The following is an 18,602-nucleotide window of genomic DNA, read 5'->3' as shown; positions in this document are numbered from 1 at the left end:
AAAATTAGTCCTATAATAACACAATGTATTTTCAATAAAATATAATGGCCACTCAGTTAAAACTCTCTCAGTAAAGTGTAAACTATGCATAAACAGAATGAGTGAGTGACAGGCCCTACTTCGGGGTTACTTCTTTTCAATTACTCCTTCCTGGTACAACTTTTGTAAAAAAAATCATATTATTTCCTTCCATATGACTCCTGAGAGCAGTGTTTCTCCAAGTTCAGTTCCAAAACCATTACAATGGAATCACTTGGTGTTGCTTGCTCAAGAGTTGTTTCTCTGGTCCTACCATGATTCTTATTCTAAAGGAGTGAGGTCCAAAAATCTGAATTTTGAACAGGCACCCTTGGCATTTCTGAGTCAAGCTAAAGTGTAAGAATCACAGACAGAGCAAAACCCAACAGAGGAAGCACATTTTAAATGACAAACCTCCATAATGTATCTAGTTCTAGAATTAAGGTGCCCAAGGCAGGTGCACGGGTTTCCCAGGAAGCAACTGCTCTTATAAAAGATGATATATGTCCATCAACAAATGAATAAAGAAAATATGATACACAATAGAATACTATTCAGCCATTAAAAGGAAGAAAATCCTACCTTTTGCAAAAGTCAGAAAATGAAAGACAAATACTGCAGGAACTCATATGTGGAAGCTAAAGAAATCCAAGCTCAAAGAAATAGAGATCAGATTGGTGGTTGCCAGAGGTGGGGATAGCGGTGAAGGTAATCAAAAGGTAGAAACTTCCAGTAATGAGATTAATAAATTTGGATATAATGTGCATCATGATGACTATAGTTAATACTGTGTTATATATTTGAAAGATGCTAAGAGAATAGATCTTAAAGGTTTTCATCACTAGGAAAAAAATGTAATTATGTGAGGTGATGGGTGTTAACTAAACTTATTGTGGTACTATTTCACGATGTATACAAATATAAAGACAAAATCAAATCATGCCCTGGTCAGTTTGGTTCAGTGGTTAGAACATCAGCTTGCAAACCGAAGGGTCATGGGTTTGATTCCTGGTCAAGGGCACGTGCCTCTGTTGCAGGTTCAATTGAGATCCTGGTCAGAGAGGCAACCAATCGATGTGTTTCTCTCATGTATATGTTTCTCTCTCTCTCTCTCTCTCTCTCTCTCTCTCTCTCTCTCTCTCTCTCTCTCTCTCTCTCTCTCTCTCTCTCTCTCTCTCTCTCTCTCTCTCTCTCTCCCCGCCCCCCTTCCTACCCTTCCCTTCTACTCTCTCTGAAAATCAATGGAAAAAATATCCTCGGGTGAAGATAAAAAAAATTGTAAAGCATTATGATGTACATCTTAAACGTATTATATGTCAACTATATTCCAATAAAACTAAAAACAAGATTTAAAAAAAGACATAGTAACCAATGAGGCCTGACTAGAATAATTTTTTATAAAAAAGAAGAAAAAGCAATATTGAACCCCAAAGAGACATAAAACCTGCCCAAAAGAGACAGAATACTATGCCAAGAAGCTTGCCCAGGAATGCCTTCTCAAGCAAGTCCACACCTCTTCAAGGCAAACTGGCCAACATACAGGGCCTTCATGGACATTTGCCAAATCTAAGAGCATTTTCACTAAAGTACCTTCTTAAATGTGTATCCTTCTCCCCATTTCTTACTTGAGTACTGAGCCTACTGCTGCTGACTTATCAGTCTTGTCCCCTCCTCACACAGCCTGGTATGGGAAGCCTATAAATTGTCCCACTGAAAAGAAGCAGCCAGCTAGAGGGCACCTGAGTGCCAATGAAGTGGGGCCCTCCACCCTGGGTGGTGTGAAGAATTCAGCAGCTGCAGAAACAACCAGAAACTTCAAAGGGTCGAATTTTCCCTAAGGGTTATCTGGAACACACCTCCCAAGAGACAAAAATTCCTGTCTTGGAATGCAAAGAGGCTGACCTGCTAACCTTCTTCCTGGGCTTTCCCATAATTTGTTTACAGGGGGTTTAGAAAATCTACCCCTCCCCTCACTCAAAGTTTCAAGCCCCCTTTCTCCACAAGACAAAGAAAATAATGTGAAGTATGACAGACAAGCATCAAAGGGACCATTTCTGTGTTGTGCAGAGTGAGAGCATAGCTTCTGATTTTTCATTCTGTTCTCTGATAAGTTAGTCCTATGATATCAGAGATATATTTCTTCTAGTTAGGAATGCATTTCTGATTGACTTTTGGCAAACTCTCACTATGTAGAATTTACCTTCCTGAAATCCTCAGATTTTTGGAATGGCTTATCATCTCAAAGAAATAGATTTAAAAACAAATAATTTAGCTGACGAGGATGGGGTGGGGTGGGAGAGTAGGGAGTGAGCACTTAATGGGTACATGGTTTCCTATGGGGTGATAAAAATATTTTGAACTAGATAGTGCTGATAATTTCACAAAATTGCGAGTATACCTAATTCCACTGAGTAATACAATTTTAAAATGGTGAATTTTATATTGTGTGATTTTACCTCAATAAAAAGAGCAAATAATTTGGTGATGTTAAAGCTATCTCTGTGTCCTAAGCAGCCAAGAAAGAGAACCAAGACAATGCAAAATACTCAACAACAAAAACAGATAAGATCACAATGCTGGGTGATAATAGCCAGTAATTATTGATTACTAGGGCCCTGGCACTATGCTAAATTACAAGCCTATAAGGTAGGTTCTCTTTATAAGTCACTGAGGAACCTGAGTGAGGCTCAGAGAAGTTAAGTGATATGCTCAAAGTCACATACCTAATGAGTCAAGTGTTGGCTCCGACTCATGGCTATCTGGGCTATCTGACTCCAGAGTACATTCTTTCACAGATGACATCTCCTGGGGTAATATATTACCTGTCTATTTGTACACAGGAAGAAGAGAGTTCTCTCTGCCCATAAAACACAGTTTAAGTAAAAACTGAGCTCATAGGAATGGCACATGCCACAAAAAGCAGAGTTTGGCAGACAGTAGCACCAGCAACCAGAAGCAGTGATGTGGGGCCGGTAGGGGCAAGAAAAGAAGGAGAATATGTACTCAAAGTGAAGAAAAAATTGTGTGTGTGTGTGTGTGTGTGTGTGTGTGTGTGTGTGTGTGTGTTGGAGGGGAGAGGGAGGGAGGGAGGAGAGGAGAGAGAGAGAGAGAGAGAGAGAGAGAGAGAGAGAGAGAGAGAGAGGATGTGTTTGAGGGAGAATGAGAACTGTTTGATTCAATGGAAGAGAGCAGGTTTGGTAAATGCCCACTTTTCCACTTTGCTCTCAACACACATAAGTCATTCACCCTTGAAGCCTGGGCATCCCTCATTTGTAAGTGTTCTCGCCTGAGGGAAAAAGAATTAGAAGCTCAGGAGAAAGGCACTGCCTTTTTAACAATCTGTTCCATTTGTAACCAACAGCAATAAAATAATAAAACTTTGATAACTAACCAAGACTTGCAAGTACTCCATTTGGAGTGATGTGATTTGTATTCAATTCACCTTACCTAAAAAGAGAGCACTGTTTCATGGGATATGGTAAGAGTGAAAAATCACTTTCTATGTATCTTATATCTTATACAAGGAATAAAGGGAAAGAAATGACTTTTGCCTCTGCTTTGGAGTTGGGAAGCCTGCAGAGCCCTGGGTAATTGACCCTAGAAACTTTCAGAAAGATGCAGGAAAAGAAGGAAAATTACCCTTCACCTATCTAAGCGTAATTCACTAGATTAAAGAGCTCCAAAGGGAAAGTACATCTGTTCTCCTTGGTGCAACCTCATCAGCAAACTCCCAGAGTGAAAAGAACTTGTGGTTCTTGGAGACTGAAAGGGGCCCTGGGAAATGACTGCCCGAAGTCAATAGGCTGCTGTGGGAGGGGAGAGGTTGCCAATAGGATCCCACTGAGAGAGAAACCCCAGGAGCCCACCGGGGCAGGGCCCCAGCCAGCACTGGCGCCTTCTGGGAAACCAATCCTGGAAGTGGGCATGAAGTTCTTTGACCCTGAAAGTGGGGATTCCAAACCCTGCCATTTCCCAGGCCAATCACCCTCTCATCAGCATCTCTACTTCCCTGTGGGTAGAAGCAGATAATGAAGTGCTTGTTTGGCTCATGCTGCTGCTTGACAAAGGGAGTTTCTCTGCAATTGGTCCATGTGAGGAAAGTTATTGCATCTTCTGAACTGTTAGGTCCCGAATGGCAATATCAAAAAACAATGGCTACAGTCACTGCCTTTGAAGACAGTATATTTATAGCCACTTCCTGCTAAATGACAGGGAACACAGAAATGGCAGAGCAATGCATGCATTGGCCTTATAAAAAGCGGGTCTAAATCCTCTGTAAAACCTCTATTAAAAATATCACTCTTTATGGAGTCCACATGCTAATTCCAACTCACCTTAATTTCCCCATCTGTAAAATGTGGGTAATTATGCATACATCACAGCGATACTAGTTAGGATTAAATGGGTTAATGCATGCAAAGTTCTTGGCACAGGAACTGGAACATGCTGAGCACTCAAGAATATTGACTATTATTGAAATAAAATAATTTATCATTGTTATTCAGCATTTTTAAAAGCTTATCTCTTCTGAATAAAAGACACAACTCCACTTATTAGAGAAGTACGAGATAATCCATCACATTCCACTTACTGTCTTTGCTTGAATACAAAGTCAATTGAATGCTCAAGTGCAGTGATCATTCTAATACTACTAGATTTTGAGCTCCTTGAGGACAGGAGCTATGTTTGTTTGCTTTTAAAAATATATTTTTAATGATTTTAGAGAAGAAGGGAAAGGGAGAGGGAGAGGGAAAGGGAGAGGGAGAGGGAGAGGGAGAGGGATAGAAACATCAATGGTGATAAATAATCAGTGACTGGCTGCCTCCTGCACGATCGGGGATCAAGCCCACAACCCGAGCATGTGCCTTGACCGGGGATCGAACTGTGAACTCCTGGTTCATAGGTCATATTTAACCACTGAGGCACTGCATCTGGGTGCGGGGACTATGTTTTTACTCAGCTCTCTATTCTAAGTTGCAGTCCCAGGATGTGGTTCACAGTGCTCATGAAATGTTTTAAATGCCTTCCATCACAAACTTTTTATGGAAATACCTTTCACCTCTTCTTCTCCCTTGCCTTTCTTCTACAAGGTTTCAGAACTCTTTCTAACATGCATATGACTTAATAGACAGTTTTATAGACTGAGGAAGAAATCACTAAGAAATTGTTAAAAATAATAATATGAAGTGATATGAAAAAATAGCAAATCAAGTTCCAAAGCATATAATAGAGAACTGAAATGCATAAATGTCATAATATATATTTATATATTGTATGTAAGGCCACTAGAACCATAAGAAATGCAAAAAAATTCACTGTTAGTAACTCATTCTCGAATTGCCCCCCTTAAAAATCAAATTGTCCCCCCTGTGGGGTGTGTGCCCCACGTTGGGAACTACTGACCTAGAGGGAAAGGAATGTGGAAGTCAGGAAGAGGGGCCAGAGTGGCAGAGGCCAGAAAGAACCCAGAAATGGGCCTGTGGACATACTGGTCTATGCTGGCATCATGTCAGCTCCTAGTTAGCTCATTGTAGAAGTCTGGCTTAAAACAGCATTTCCGCTTGGGTCCTTGTTACTAACAGAGCCCAGGAAGTAAAACATTCCTCTTCTTCTTATTCTTAACCCTTTTGAAAAGGGTAGGGAGCAGAGAGTTTCCAGCAGCATACCACCATGGTTAAGAACATGGATTCTAAAGCCAGACTGACTGGGTTTGAGTCTTAGCTCTGTCACTTAATATTAGGTAATCCTAAGCAGGTTTCTTAACCATTTTGAGCTTCATTTTCCTTCTCTGTAAAATAAGAATTATAATAATAATACTGTCCTCATTAGGTTATTGTGAAAATTAAGTGAGGATTCACATGATCTCACTTATTTGTGGAATCTAATGAACAAAATAAACTGTCCAACAAAATAAGACCCGAAGCATGGAGGTATGGAACAGACTGACAGACCTCGATGTGGGGATGAGAAGAGATAAACCAAAGAAGTTATACACTAGTACTTTTAGGCATGGCCCATGGACATGGGCAATAGGGTAGTGAAAACCTGGAGAGGGTGGGTAGGGGCTGGAAGAGAGGTGTAAAGGGAGGGGAATAGGAGACATCTATAATACTATGAGCAACCCTCTCTAATAAAAGAGTAATATGCAAATTAACCATCATTCCGCTACATAAGTCACGTCTGCCAGCCAATCAGGGCAGGTATGCAAATTAACCCCAACCAAGATGGCTACCAGAAGGGAGGCTTGGTTTTCCCCAGCAACAGAGGAAGCCAAGCTTTCCACACACACTGGCGGGCCCAGGCCTCCACTCAAGGATACAAAGTTTCAATTATAGAAGGTAAACAAATCCAACCAGAAATGGCGGCAGCCATGGATCGAGCAGGAGGCTTGGCTCCACTCCAGGCTACAAAGTTTCAATTGTAGAAGGTAAATAAATTCCAGATACCAGGGCCTCTGCTTGGGTCGTCAGGGGCGTGGCTGGCCTGCAAACCACCACAGCCCCTCACCCAGGCCTCTCCATGCCCCAAGGGAACCCCACCCTGATCCAGGACACCTTTCAGGGCAAACCAGCTGGTCCCCACCCATGCACCAGGCCTCTATACTATCTAATAAAAGAGTAATATGCAGATTGAGCATCACTCCAACACACAAGATCAAGATAGCTACCCCTATGTGGTCAAAGATCCTGACCCCATGTGGACACAAGATGGCCACCACAAGATGGCCAGCAGGGGAGGGAAGTTGGGAGGGACCAGGCCTGCAAGGGAGGGCAGTTGGAGGCGATCAACCCTGCAGAGGAGGGCAGTTAGGGGTGACCAGGCTGGCAGAGGAGGGAAGTTGGGGGCAAACAGGCTGGCAGGGGAGAAGTTAGACATCAGTCAGGCTGGCATGGGAGTGGTTAGGGGGTGATCAGGCTGGCAGGCAGAAATGGTTAGGGAAAATCAGGAAGGCAGGCAGGTGAGCAGTTGGGAGCCAGCAGTCCTGGATTATCAGAGGGATGTCCGGTGGGATCGGGCTTAAACAGGCAGTCGGACATCCCTCAAGGGGTCCCAGATTGGAGAGGGTGCAAGCTGGGCTGAGGGACACCCTCCCACCCCTGTGCACGAATTTCATGCACTGGGCCTCTAGTGTGTGTGTGTGTGTGTGTGTGTGTGTGTGTGTGTGTGTGTATATATATGTAAAATTCCTGGGCCATAGTAAGAATTCAATAAATGTGAACTTCTTTGACTACTTTGGCCTGTAGGCATTAGCTCTAGGCTTGGATAATTGAACAGCTTAGAATACAAGGAAAAACCCTGGAGAGCAGTCATGGTTTTAAGCCTTGAAGAGTGGGTTGTGGGGCCAAGGGTCAGAGATTAAAGGGTATGACTTATTCCTCATTTGTAACATGATAAAAGCATAGGCTCTATCTCTGTCCCATGATTAAAATTGTAGGAATCAAATGAGAAGATGAAAATGAAATTACTTTGGGAAATGCAAGCATTCTGTGCAAATGTAAGTGGTATTCTCATTGGGCATTCCCAGACAGAGGAAAACATTATATTTAGTTCACAATACTTAGGTTTTAATCTTCTGGGCTTTTCTGCTATTATGCTAGAGTGCACAGTAAGTAGCACACAGTTCAGACCCCAGATGTCCTCTCTGCAAGGAGCTCTGATCTGCTCTTAAATCTCTGCAAGTCCCACCCTGTGGAGACGTTTTTAGATGGGCCTGCCACTTTAAAAGGATCTTACCACCAGGCCATCAGTTTAGGAATCATCTTACAGCTGTGACATGAATAACCTTGTCCACTGTGATCATGCTAGGGTAAGGACACCGTGACTGAGGATTTGGAAGCTGACTGTCACAGCTAATGGCTCACCCCACAAGACTTGGAAGCTACCTGTGTCATCCCTTTTTCATTTGGCAGATGAACTGGTGGGAAGAGTTGATATTCATCAACAAATAGAAAGCAATCTCTGATAGAGATAAAACAATCAATACACTTGGATTTCAATCAGAGAAAATGTGCTATCTTGAAATAATTCATATTCAGTGTATGTCCTTCCAGATAGCATGCTGGTGTGGAATGTGAGCTGTGCAGGAACAAATGTCACTTAGAATACCAAAATAGAATTAATAGCTGAAACATACTTCAGAATACATCCTTGCTTCCTACCTTCTTATAGACTCTGTGAGACAATTCTTATAGCCTGGTTACTTGATTCGCTGGACTGCTAGCATTTCAACATTAAGAAAGAATGGATTTTCCAAAAAAAGGAATAGCACAATTCTATTTATGGGAGAATCTCCTGTATTCAGAGCAAAAAGGGACCTAAAGATCTTTGAACCCAGTTTTATCCTTTTATAAAAGGAACTGAGGAAACAAGAGGGCAAGTGACATACCCAAGGTCACACAGCCAGTAAGGGCAGAGCTACAGTTTGAATCCAAGACATACTAAACATTGTAGAATGGGACATAATACAGGAAACCAGCAATTAAAGGCACTTAATCATTGATATTCTTGTACAAACACTAAAAAAACAAGGGCGTGTGCTCACTGCTTCTTATTCTAGATGATTGCTAATATCCTTTCAATATTGGCAGTTCAAGAGTTTGTGTTATGACGTTTGCATTGTATCTATCAGGGATCAAGTCCTGGTTCAATAAAATTTAAGATCTAGAGGTACCAATTGTCTATAAACCCTCAAGCAGCCAGTTGAAAAGCAGAAAATTCAACTGACCTCTTGTTTTACATATTCTGAAGGGAAATATCTCTCCTTATTTGTCTGTTGAGTGCCCTTGCAGAAATCCTCGCAGGCCAAGTTGAGTTTTCTCTACCCACCAAGTTAATGGACCCCAACTCACAGAGATAGGCTTTTTCTTCCTTCAAGAAACACAGGTGCAATTTCAGGGAATGTCCTCCATGTGGGTTAAATATTTTTTTAAAATAATAGTAATTATCAGGGTGGTTTTTGTGATGTTCCTCCCAATTCCACTTCTTGTGGACATTTCCTCCCAATCCTATAGCAGAAGAAACAAGTCAGAGGTCACCCAACATCTCCTAATTTTATTCTGTCACCTCTCACTTGTTCTGGCTTAAATGAATAAAGAGGTTCTAGTCTGGTATATTTCAGTTCAAGCTTTTCTAATTTCAAGAATTTCAGGTCAGCCCTAGCCAATGTGGCTCAGATGGTTGGAGCATTGTCAAGTGCACCAAAAGGTTGCCAGTTCGATTCCCAGTCAGAGCACATATCCAGGTTGCATGTTCAATACTCTGTCTTGGTGTGTACAGAGGGAGCAAGCAGTCGGTGTTTCTTGCATCTATATTTCTCTCTTCCCCGCCCCGCCCGTCAAAAAAATCAATTAAAAATTTCAGGTCAATATAACAAATGTATTTTTCAGTACTAAGCACTGTGAGAAGTGAGATAGCACCCATGTCCAAAAGGAGCTTGGAGACTGAGAAGAGAGAGATGCAAACTTCTTACACAAAATGCCTTCTATGGGAGACACAAATGGGAAGTCTATAAAAGGAACAATTATTCCAGCTGAAGAAGATCAGACATACCTTAAAGACAAGAGATGGTCATCACTAAGATTTAAAGGGTAATTCAATTTAATTGGCAATATTTGTGTGTTAATGCAGGAATAATCTTCCTTTAATACATACTAGTTACCACTTAGTTAGCAGAAAACCAGATCTTGGATTTAAAAAATAATGCTAGCTAACATTTCTTGAGCACTAAATATAGGTTCAGCACTATGCTTAAGTGTTTCACATTATCTCATGTAACCATCCTAGCAACCTTGTGTTGACTGACAGGTATTGTTATTCCTTGAGGAAATTAGGGCCCAAGGACTTACAGCTAGTTAGTGTCACAGCCTGGATTTGAAGCCAAGCAGTCTGACTCCAAAGCCAAACAATTTTCTAAAAGTGTGGTCTGCATAACTTACAATCACTTGGGAAGTTTATTTAAAGCACAGATCCTGAGCCCCAGCCCAGAGTCAGGAACCAGAATCCCCATATACGAAGCTTAAGAATCTATCTGTATTTTATACAAGACTAGAGGCTCAGTGCAGAAAATTTGTGTGTGGGGGGGTGGTGGTAGTGTCTCTCAGCCCAGCCTGTACCTTCTCCAATCTGGGACCCCTCAAGGGATGTCCGACTGCCCGTTAAGGCCCTATCCAGGTAGGATCGGGCCTTAATGGGCAGTCAGACATCCCTCTCACAATCCAGGACTTCTGACTTCCAACTGCTCGCCTGCCTGCATTCCTGATTGCCCCCTAACCGCTTCTTCCTGCCAGCCTGATCACCCCCTAACCACTCCCCTGCCAGCCTGATTGATGCCTAACTGCTCCCCTGCCAGCCTGTTTGCCCCGAACTGCCCTCTCCTGCAGGCCTGGTCACCCTTAACTGCCCTCCCCTGCAGGCCTGGTCCCCCCCAACTGCTCTCCCCTGCAACCTGGGTCCCCACCAACTGCCCTTCCCTGCAGGCCTGGGTCCTCCCCCCAACTTCCCTCCTCTGCCAGCCTGGTCACCCCTAACTGCCCTCCCCTAGAGGCTAGATCGTCCCCAACTGCCCTCCCTTGCAGGCCTGGTCCCTCCCAACTGCCCTCCCCTGCTGGCCATCTTGTGGTGGCCATCTTGTGTCCACATGGGGGCATTCATCTTTGACCACATGGGGGCAGCAACCTTGTGTGTTGGAGTGACAGTCAATTTGCATATTACTCTTTTATTAGATAGTATAGAGGCCTGGTGCACGGGTGGGGGCCAGCTGGTTTGCCCTGAAGGGTGTCCTGGATCAGGGTGGGGATTCCCATGGGACGTGGGGCGACCTGAGTGGCTTGTGGTGGTTTGCAGGCTGGCCATGCCCCCCGGCAACCCAAGCGGAGGCCCTGGTATCTGGGATTTATTTATCTTCTATAATTGAAACTTTATAGCCTTAAGCGGAGGCCAAGGCAGGCCAGGGTGTGCGGAAAGCTTGGCTTCATCCATTGCCAGGGAAACCCAAGCCTCCTGCTTGCTCTGTGGCTGCAGCCATCTTGGTTGGGTTAATTTGCATACTCACTCCTGATTGGCTGGTGGGCATGGCTTGTGGGTGTAGCAGAAGTACAGTCAATTTGCATATTACTCTTTTATTAGATAGGATTGCCCAGGTGAAAACCACTGCAGTATAGCATCCACTTGCACCAAGAAAATACATCCTATCTAATAAAAGAGTAATATGCAAATTGACCGTACCTCCACTACAAAGATGGCGGCCCCCATAGCACCATGGTGACGACACTAGCGTCTCACTCACAGGCCACAGAGGGAGGAAGAGCTGCAGACAGAACACTGGGCTGCTGGGCCGGGGGTGTGCTCAGAGCCACCGCCCACGCAGCTTGGGATGTGCCCCTGGCCCAGCAGACAGAAGCCCAGCTGACAGAAAGCAGGCGGTGGGCCGGGGGTGAGCTCTGAGCCGCCAACGCGCAACTTGGGACATGCCAATCGGACAGACGCTGGGCCAGGGGCTGCTCAGAGCCAGGGCTGCTCAGAGCCACCCCTGCACACCTTGGGACAAGCCCCCGGCCCAGCAGACAGAAGCCCAGCTGACAGAAAGCGGGCGGTGGGCCAGGGATGAGCTCTGAGGCACTGCAGCGCAACTTGGGACACGCCAAGCGGACAGACGCTGGGCCTGGAGCTGCTCAGAGCCGGGGTTGTGCGGCTTGGGACACACTCCCGGCACAGCAGACAGAAGTCCAGCTGACAGAACCGGGCCACTGGGCCGGGGGCTGCTCAGAGCCAGCGCTGCGTGGTTTGGGACACGCCCCCGACCCAGTAGACAGAAGCCCAGCTGACAGAACTGGGCCACTGGGCCGGGGGCTGCTCAGAGCCACCGCTGTGTGGCTTGGGACACGCCCCCGGCCCACCAGACATAAGCCCAGCTGACAGAAAGCAGGGCCGCTGGGCTGGGGGCATGCCCCTGGCAGCCCCCCACAGTGTGGCTTGGGGCATGCCCCCAGCCCAGTGGAGAGAAGCCCTGCGGACACAATACAGGGGGTCCTCTGTGCATGAGCTGCAGAGGAAACACCTTTTCTGAAGGCTCATTGGCTAAGCTCCCTATAAGCTGCCTCTCACAGTGTTCTTGGTAACTTGAGTAATAAGAACCCAAGAAGGCGTTCTAAGGTTTTTCCACCACACTCCTGGAGGAAAAACGAAGGTCCGCTGCTGGAGGGCTAAGAAATGTCATATTCTGCCCTAGCCAGTTTGGCTCAGTGGATAGAGCCTCGGCCTGCCCACTGCAAGGTCCAGGTTTGATTCTGATCAAGGGCATGTACCTAGGTTGCAGGCTCCTCCCTGGCCAGGGCCTAGGTCAGGGCTCATGCAGGAGGCAACCAATCGAAGTGTCCCTCTCACATTGATGTTTCTCTCTGTCTTTCCCTCTCTCTTCCAAGCTCTGTAAAAATCAATGGAAACATATCCTCAGGTGAGGATAAAAAAGAAAGAAAAGAAATGTCATGTCCTATGAAAGACACATCTTGAAAGTGCCTAAAGAAAGCTGTCATTTTTTCATGGTGAAGGGACTGGAGTCCGTGTTGGTGAAAACACCTTGGCGGCTGTGACAGTGGCAGCAGCAGTGGGGTGATGAGGCTGGCGCCTTCCCCTGATCAGCCCAGTCACCTCCCACAGGGGAAGGCCAGACTGCGGCTTAGGCCCGCTCCCCATCAGTAGGACATCTCCTGAGGGCTCCCAGTCTGTCAGAGGGGGCAGGCTTGGCTGAAGGACCCCCCCCCCCAGTGAACAAATTTCGTGCACCGGGCCTCTAGTATATATATAAAGGCTAATATTCTATGTGTCCGACCAGTCGCTATGACATGCACTGACCACCAAGGGGCAGACACTCAATGCAGGAGCTGCCGAACTGCAGTGACTTGGCAGCAGAGGTTCTCAGGTGACACACCCCAAAACCAGAGCGGAGGGAGCCCAATTCCTCACAGGGCCACGCTATTGCACATACAGCAGTGGGTTATGTTGTTGCTGGGGCACTGTCGCCCCGAATCTGGTTTATTGCACACTTGCATATGCGTTCTACACACTGTATGATAGCAATTTTGCAGAGTACCCTCTCGCACTCCGGGACCCCTCGGGGGATGTCAGAGAGCTGGTTTCATCCAATCCTCGCAGGTCAGGCCCCCAAAGGCCAGGCCGAGGGACCCCACCTGCCGGAAGGACCCTGCTCACTCCACAGACGCCTGGGAGGGACCACAGGAGGTTGGCTCCAGGGCGTGTCAGGCCCATCTCGCCCAGTCCCGCTTCACAGGCCACCTTCTAATTAATTTCCTTTCAATGTGCACCAATCCGTGCACCGGGTCACTAGTATTACTATAAAACACATCAACAACTTCAATGTTATTGGTAAATGATTTTTTTCATTATTAAGTTACTAAGTCATTCATATTTGCCTTGGTATGGCTTCTATCATATCTAACAAAGGCAGCACTAAAAAGCTGGCCACCAGGGATTTGAAGGAGGAAAATAGTAATAAATGGATGTCAGATAATAGAAAGGGAAGCAGATTGTGTTGCAAAGGCCATGGCTATGGAGGACAGTGTCAGAAAGTAGAATCCTATGGCCTCATCAGTCTAATCTGGTCCTGCCACTAATGAGGTCATCTGACCCAGAACAAAAAATCACTTGTCCTCCCTCAAAGAGAGTGCCAATGGAGCTATGGCTCCAGCAAATTCAAGATGGCCAAGAACTTGTGTCCTCAAGGAGCAATGCTTCCATTGTTGTCGCAGCAGCCACTCCTCCCAACTGCCCTTTCATGAGCCTCCATGCCAGGTTGGTGCTCTATGCTCTGCATACTTCATCTCATTTAATCCTCACTGCTCCCCTTTTTATTCTCACTTTCCAAATGATGAAATAAGCACAGAGAGGTTAAGCAACTTGCCCAAGATTACACAGTTAATAAGCAGAAGATATGGGATTCAAAACTATTCATGGCTGAACATGAAGCCTTGTTTTTTTTAACTGTGATGTGTGGGGTTTCCACTTAACTGAGTAGACCCATCCAGGCTCTTCCTGGAGATAAAATATCTTCCTCTTTATCTAGAAGGCTTTGGTAGTGCCCCAAGGCATCCATGCCTACAGTGGGCTCCACTAGGTCAAGCCTCAGGGTAAATGTGCTCTGCCTGGTAAAAGAGATGCCAAATACTTTATTAGAACCACCATACCCATGGAACTTGGATTCTAGTTTGAAGACATGAATAATTTAAAAAATACAATGTGGCTCGGCTGGCATGTCTTAGTGGTTGAGCGTTGCCCTATGAACCAGGAGGTCGCGGTTCAATTCCAGGTCCAGGTCAGGGCACATACTCAGGTTGCAGGCTCGATCCCCAGTGGGGAGCGTGTAGCAGGAAGCCAATCAATGATTCTTCCTCATCATTGATCTCTCTCTCTCTCTCTCTCTCTTGCTCTCTCCTCTTCTTCTTCTTCTCTGAAGTCAGTAAAAATATTTTTAAAAAATATTTTTTTAAAAATACAGTGTGTTCCCCAAAACTGTATACACACTTTAACAGCTGATAACTCAATTTTGGAAAAAAAATTACTTTAACAAACACTGCCTTTGTAATTATTCAAAGTGTGTGTGTACATTTTTGGGGACACCCTATATATAGAACGCACGCTGGTAAATTTTATAAGGAAAATAAAAACAGATATAATCCTTACTATCTCAATCCTGACAAACATCTTTAGAAGTATTACTAACCCCATTTGACAGATGAGGAAAATGGGAATCAAAGATATTCACTCGACCAACAACTGAACTATGCATACCCAGGACTCTGCCACCAAAGGTGGAACTTCTTCCACTGGAGTATACTGACCATCCAGAACAAGGCACAGGACTTCAGCTTCCTTATCATGTTCAACCTCTCATTTCTCTCACTTTCTTTTTAAAAAATCTATTTTTATTTGTTTCAGTGAGGAAAGAAGAGGGAGAGAGAGATAGAAACATCAATGATGAGAGTTAATCATTGATTGGCTGCCTTCAGCACTCCTCACACTGGACATCAAATCCACAACCCAGGCATGTTCCCTGACTGGAAATCAAACTCTGACCACCTGTTTCATAGGACAACGCTCAACCACTGAGCCATGCAGGCCGGGCTCTTTCACTTTCACTACACTCGCCCATTGGTGTGACTTTATTTTTTATATCTTTATTCTAGAACACTCTATGTTTTCTTTCTAAGAATACTTGTTTGCATCCATAAATCTTAAGTCATGGGCTTCTCCTAAGCACTCCTTAATGTTTTAGTTTTCATCAAAATTCTAGGCATAAACAACATTCAAATTTGCTTCTTTTATGTAATACTAGAGGCCCGTTGCACAAAGATTCATGCAATAGGCCTTCCTTCCCCTGGCTGCCGGCACCGGTTTTCCTCCAGCACCTGGGACCCAAGCCTTCACTCCGGCTGCAGCAGAGAAGCCAAGTCTTGAGGCTAGGCTTCTCCACTCTGGCCGCAGTGAGGCTTGGCTTCTCCAGAGCGGAGAAGCCAAGCCTCTTCAGTCTTCAGTCTTCAGTCGTCTTCAGTCTTTAGTCTTCGTTCTGTGCCTGTGTATGCAAATTAACCCGCCATCTTTGTTGGGTTAATTTGCATACTCACTCCTGATTGTCTTGTGGGCATCATGGAGGTACAGTCAATTTGCATATTTCTCTTTTATTAGTGTAGATGATTAAGTCCTGAATAGTGTCTGTATGAATCATCAAACTTCATGAAAGCTTTTCTGTTATAGCATTCCCCCTTTGAATAAAGTACTGATCCATTGATTAAATCAGTTTAAAAGATTGAATCAGTGAGGTAAAATTGGCAGGCAGGAAGGTATTACCAGATACTGATTCTTTTTCCTCAGGGTGAGCTCTATAAATGTGTAGCAATATAATAGCTTTGCAATCTTCAAGAAAGTCTATGGTGCTGAAATGAAACCCATCAGACAAAAAAATACCTTTTTCCAACCACAAATTTCCCTGTGCTTTATGAGTAACAGGTAAACAAGTAAAGTTTGAAAGTGAGAAGACAATAATATTCTCCATTCGGCAAAGGTTTTCGTTCACAAAGGCCTGCAGCATTAGTACTTTAAAAGAAGAGTTAATTTCTCCTCATTCTTTTTAAACCTGGGGGCACTGAATATGTGTGTTTCAGGAGGAGAGAAGTCAGCACCCATCACAGAAATAAACCAACTTCCACCCAATAACAGGAAAGTGTCTCAGGGGGGAAAGCATGTTCATCAATTGCATTTCAGAGATATCCACTGCAGCTTTTCCAGCCACTGACTTCCTTTGCAAGACACTTAAGAATTCTTGAATGCCCTGTCCAATTTCAAATAACATAAGGTTCCCTGGTCAAGTGGCTCAGTTGGTTGGAGCGTCATCGCATACACTAAAAGTTTTCAGGTTTGATTCCTTTTCAGGGCACATAACTAGGTCTCAAGTTTGATCCCTGGTTGGGATGCGATGGGAGGCAACTGATCTATGTTTCTCTCTTACATCTATGTTTGTCTCTCTCTTTCTCTCCCTCCCTCTCTCTCTAAAATCAATAAACATATCCTCCAGGGGATGATTAAAAAAAAAACAAAACACCAACTACAATAGTCATTCTTCAGTGATGGCACAAGGGACAAATATCATCCACTCCTAAAAACTTTGGGCTTGGTAGACAATTCCAGGCCAGCAATAGGCATGCACTCACAATTCCATGGAGACAAAATGCACTCCAGGTACCCTGAACGAAATGGCTGCAAGCAGCTCAGTAGATCAGAACCTGCAATGGTTCTGAGCAACTGATTTTCCTAAGTCTTGGTGTCACAGGACTTAGACAGCCAATACTGTCTTCATAGCAATATATGCCTAACTTCACCTTTTCTGTGACAAGGGCAGCTATCCTTCTGTTGCTCTTTTATGAGTGCTAAAACTCACCTGTGAAATATTTTCTTATTCTTCTCCAAAAGGGTGTTCAATATCATCATTATCACATCTTAACTTGATGTTGGCATAGTGTGGTTCTGCATTTATTATGTCATTTGATCCCCACAAAATCCTTAGAAGATAAAAAAAAATCATTACCAAAGCAATGGTAGTTATTTCCTGAGAGATACTGTTGTGTTATGTGCCAGGCACTCTGCTAAGCACTTGACACACGTCACCTCACTTCCTTCTTGCTACAACTCTATTATTAACCCCGTTTTGTAGACGAGGAACCTGAAGACCAGAGACACTGTTCAGATACCAATGCCCACACTTTTCCCTGCTACTGGATTTTATCTCTTCGAGGACAATAACTGTGTTTAGCTCATCTTTGTATCACTCACACACCAAACAGGCTCTAACATATATTAGAGAGTCAATAAGTATTTGGATTGCCTTTCTGAGTTCATGTCAACACCATTTCTTCAGAGCACTCTTAGCTCTGTAAAGATAATTCATAAATTTATATAAACAAACAACCTGGCCCTAACTTAACTGGTTTGGCTCAGTGGACAGAGTGTCAGCCTGTGGACTGAAGGGTCCTGGGTTGATTCCAGTCAAGGGCACATGCCCCCGTTGCAGACTCGATCCCCAGTAGGGGGCGTGCAGGAGGCAGACAATCAAATGATTCTCTCTCATCATTGAAGTTTCTATCGCTCTCCCCCTCTCCTTTCCTCTCTGAAATCAATAAAAATATTTTTAAAATAAATAAATAAACAACCTGCACCACTGACTATTGTTGGCCCCAAATCATAATACTACAAAACCGTTCTCCTAAATGTTATTTAATTCTTCTGTGAAATCTCTCCCCCACCCCAGTTATGGTGGTCATTCTGACTCTCTTGCAGGCAAAGATATGGATTGGTAAGTCTTTCACTTCCTTGAGTCTGCCATTTGGTAATAACTCCTTAATTGTTTCTGAGAAAACCTCATACACTGCTGGTAGGTGCTTAAATTTGTAGAGCTTTTCTGGAGGGCAGTTTGGCTAATATAACAAGAGCTATAATGATGTCTGTATCTCTTGACATGATGTCCAAAACTGTTAATTAGAATAACAAAACATATAAAAAATATCTTAAGTGACTATCAGTAGGGAAATAGTAAGTTGTAGTAGAAATGTTATGCAAATATTAAAATGTTATTTTCAAAGAGTAATGACTGGTAAGTGGTCATGGTATGATGCTTAGTGAATTTCTGACACAAAGATAGGCCTGGAGTTTAGAGTCTATGAGGAGAGACAGATATTGTACCAACAACTATAACTGTAATTATTATAAAGAAAACTATGACCAAGTGTGTATGCATGATCCATATACTAGCACAGTGCATGGCATATAGTAGGTGTTCAGTGAATATATTTTGATTGAAATAATGAATGAATGAATGAATGAATGTAAACAAAGAGTGTAAGAAAGTAAAAATGGTGCTCTCTGGGGCATGAGACTGCAGGTGATTTTCATTTTCTTTTGTAACATCTTTTGGGCTTTTAAATTTGTTTTCTAATGTATTTCTTTTAATATCTGAAAAATAGCTTGAAGAGGTATTATCTATAAAGGGCTAAGGGCTAAATCTATTAGTGTGAAAAAAAATA

At 43.9% G+C, this 18,602-nt stretch overlaps 1 protein-coding gene across 2 annotated transcripts in view; it reads right to left on the bottom strand.

The window, feature by feature from the left end:
* Positions 1-18,602, bottom strand: part of HS6ST2 (heparan sulfate 6-O-sulfotransferase 2) — a 358,595-nt gene that overhangs the window by 158,682 nt on the left and 181,311 nt on the right. The gene's annotated exons all lie outside the window — the stretch shown is intronic.

The sequence above is a fragment of the Eptesicus fuscus genome, chromosome 1 (genome assembly GCF_027574615.1).
Source record: "Eptesicus fuscus isolate TK198812 chromosome 1, DD_ASM_mEF_20220401, whole genome shotgun sequence".
Lineage (NCBI taxonomy): Eukaryota > Metazoa > Chordata > Mammalia > Chiroptera > Vespertilionidae > Eptesicus > Eptesicus fuscus.
Note: the sequence above shows the minus strand (reverse complement) of the source record. Positions and strands in the feature narration are given on the sequence as shown.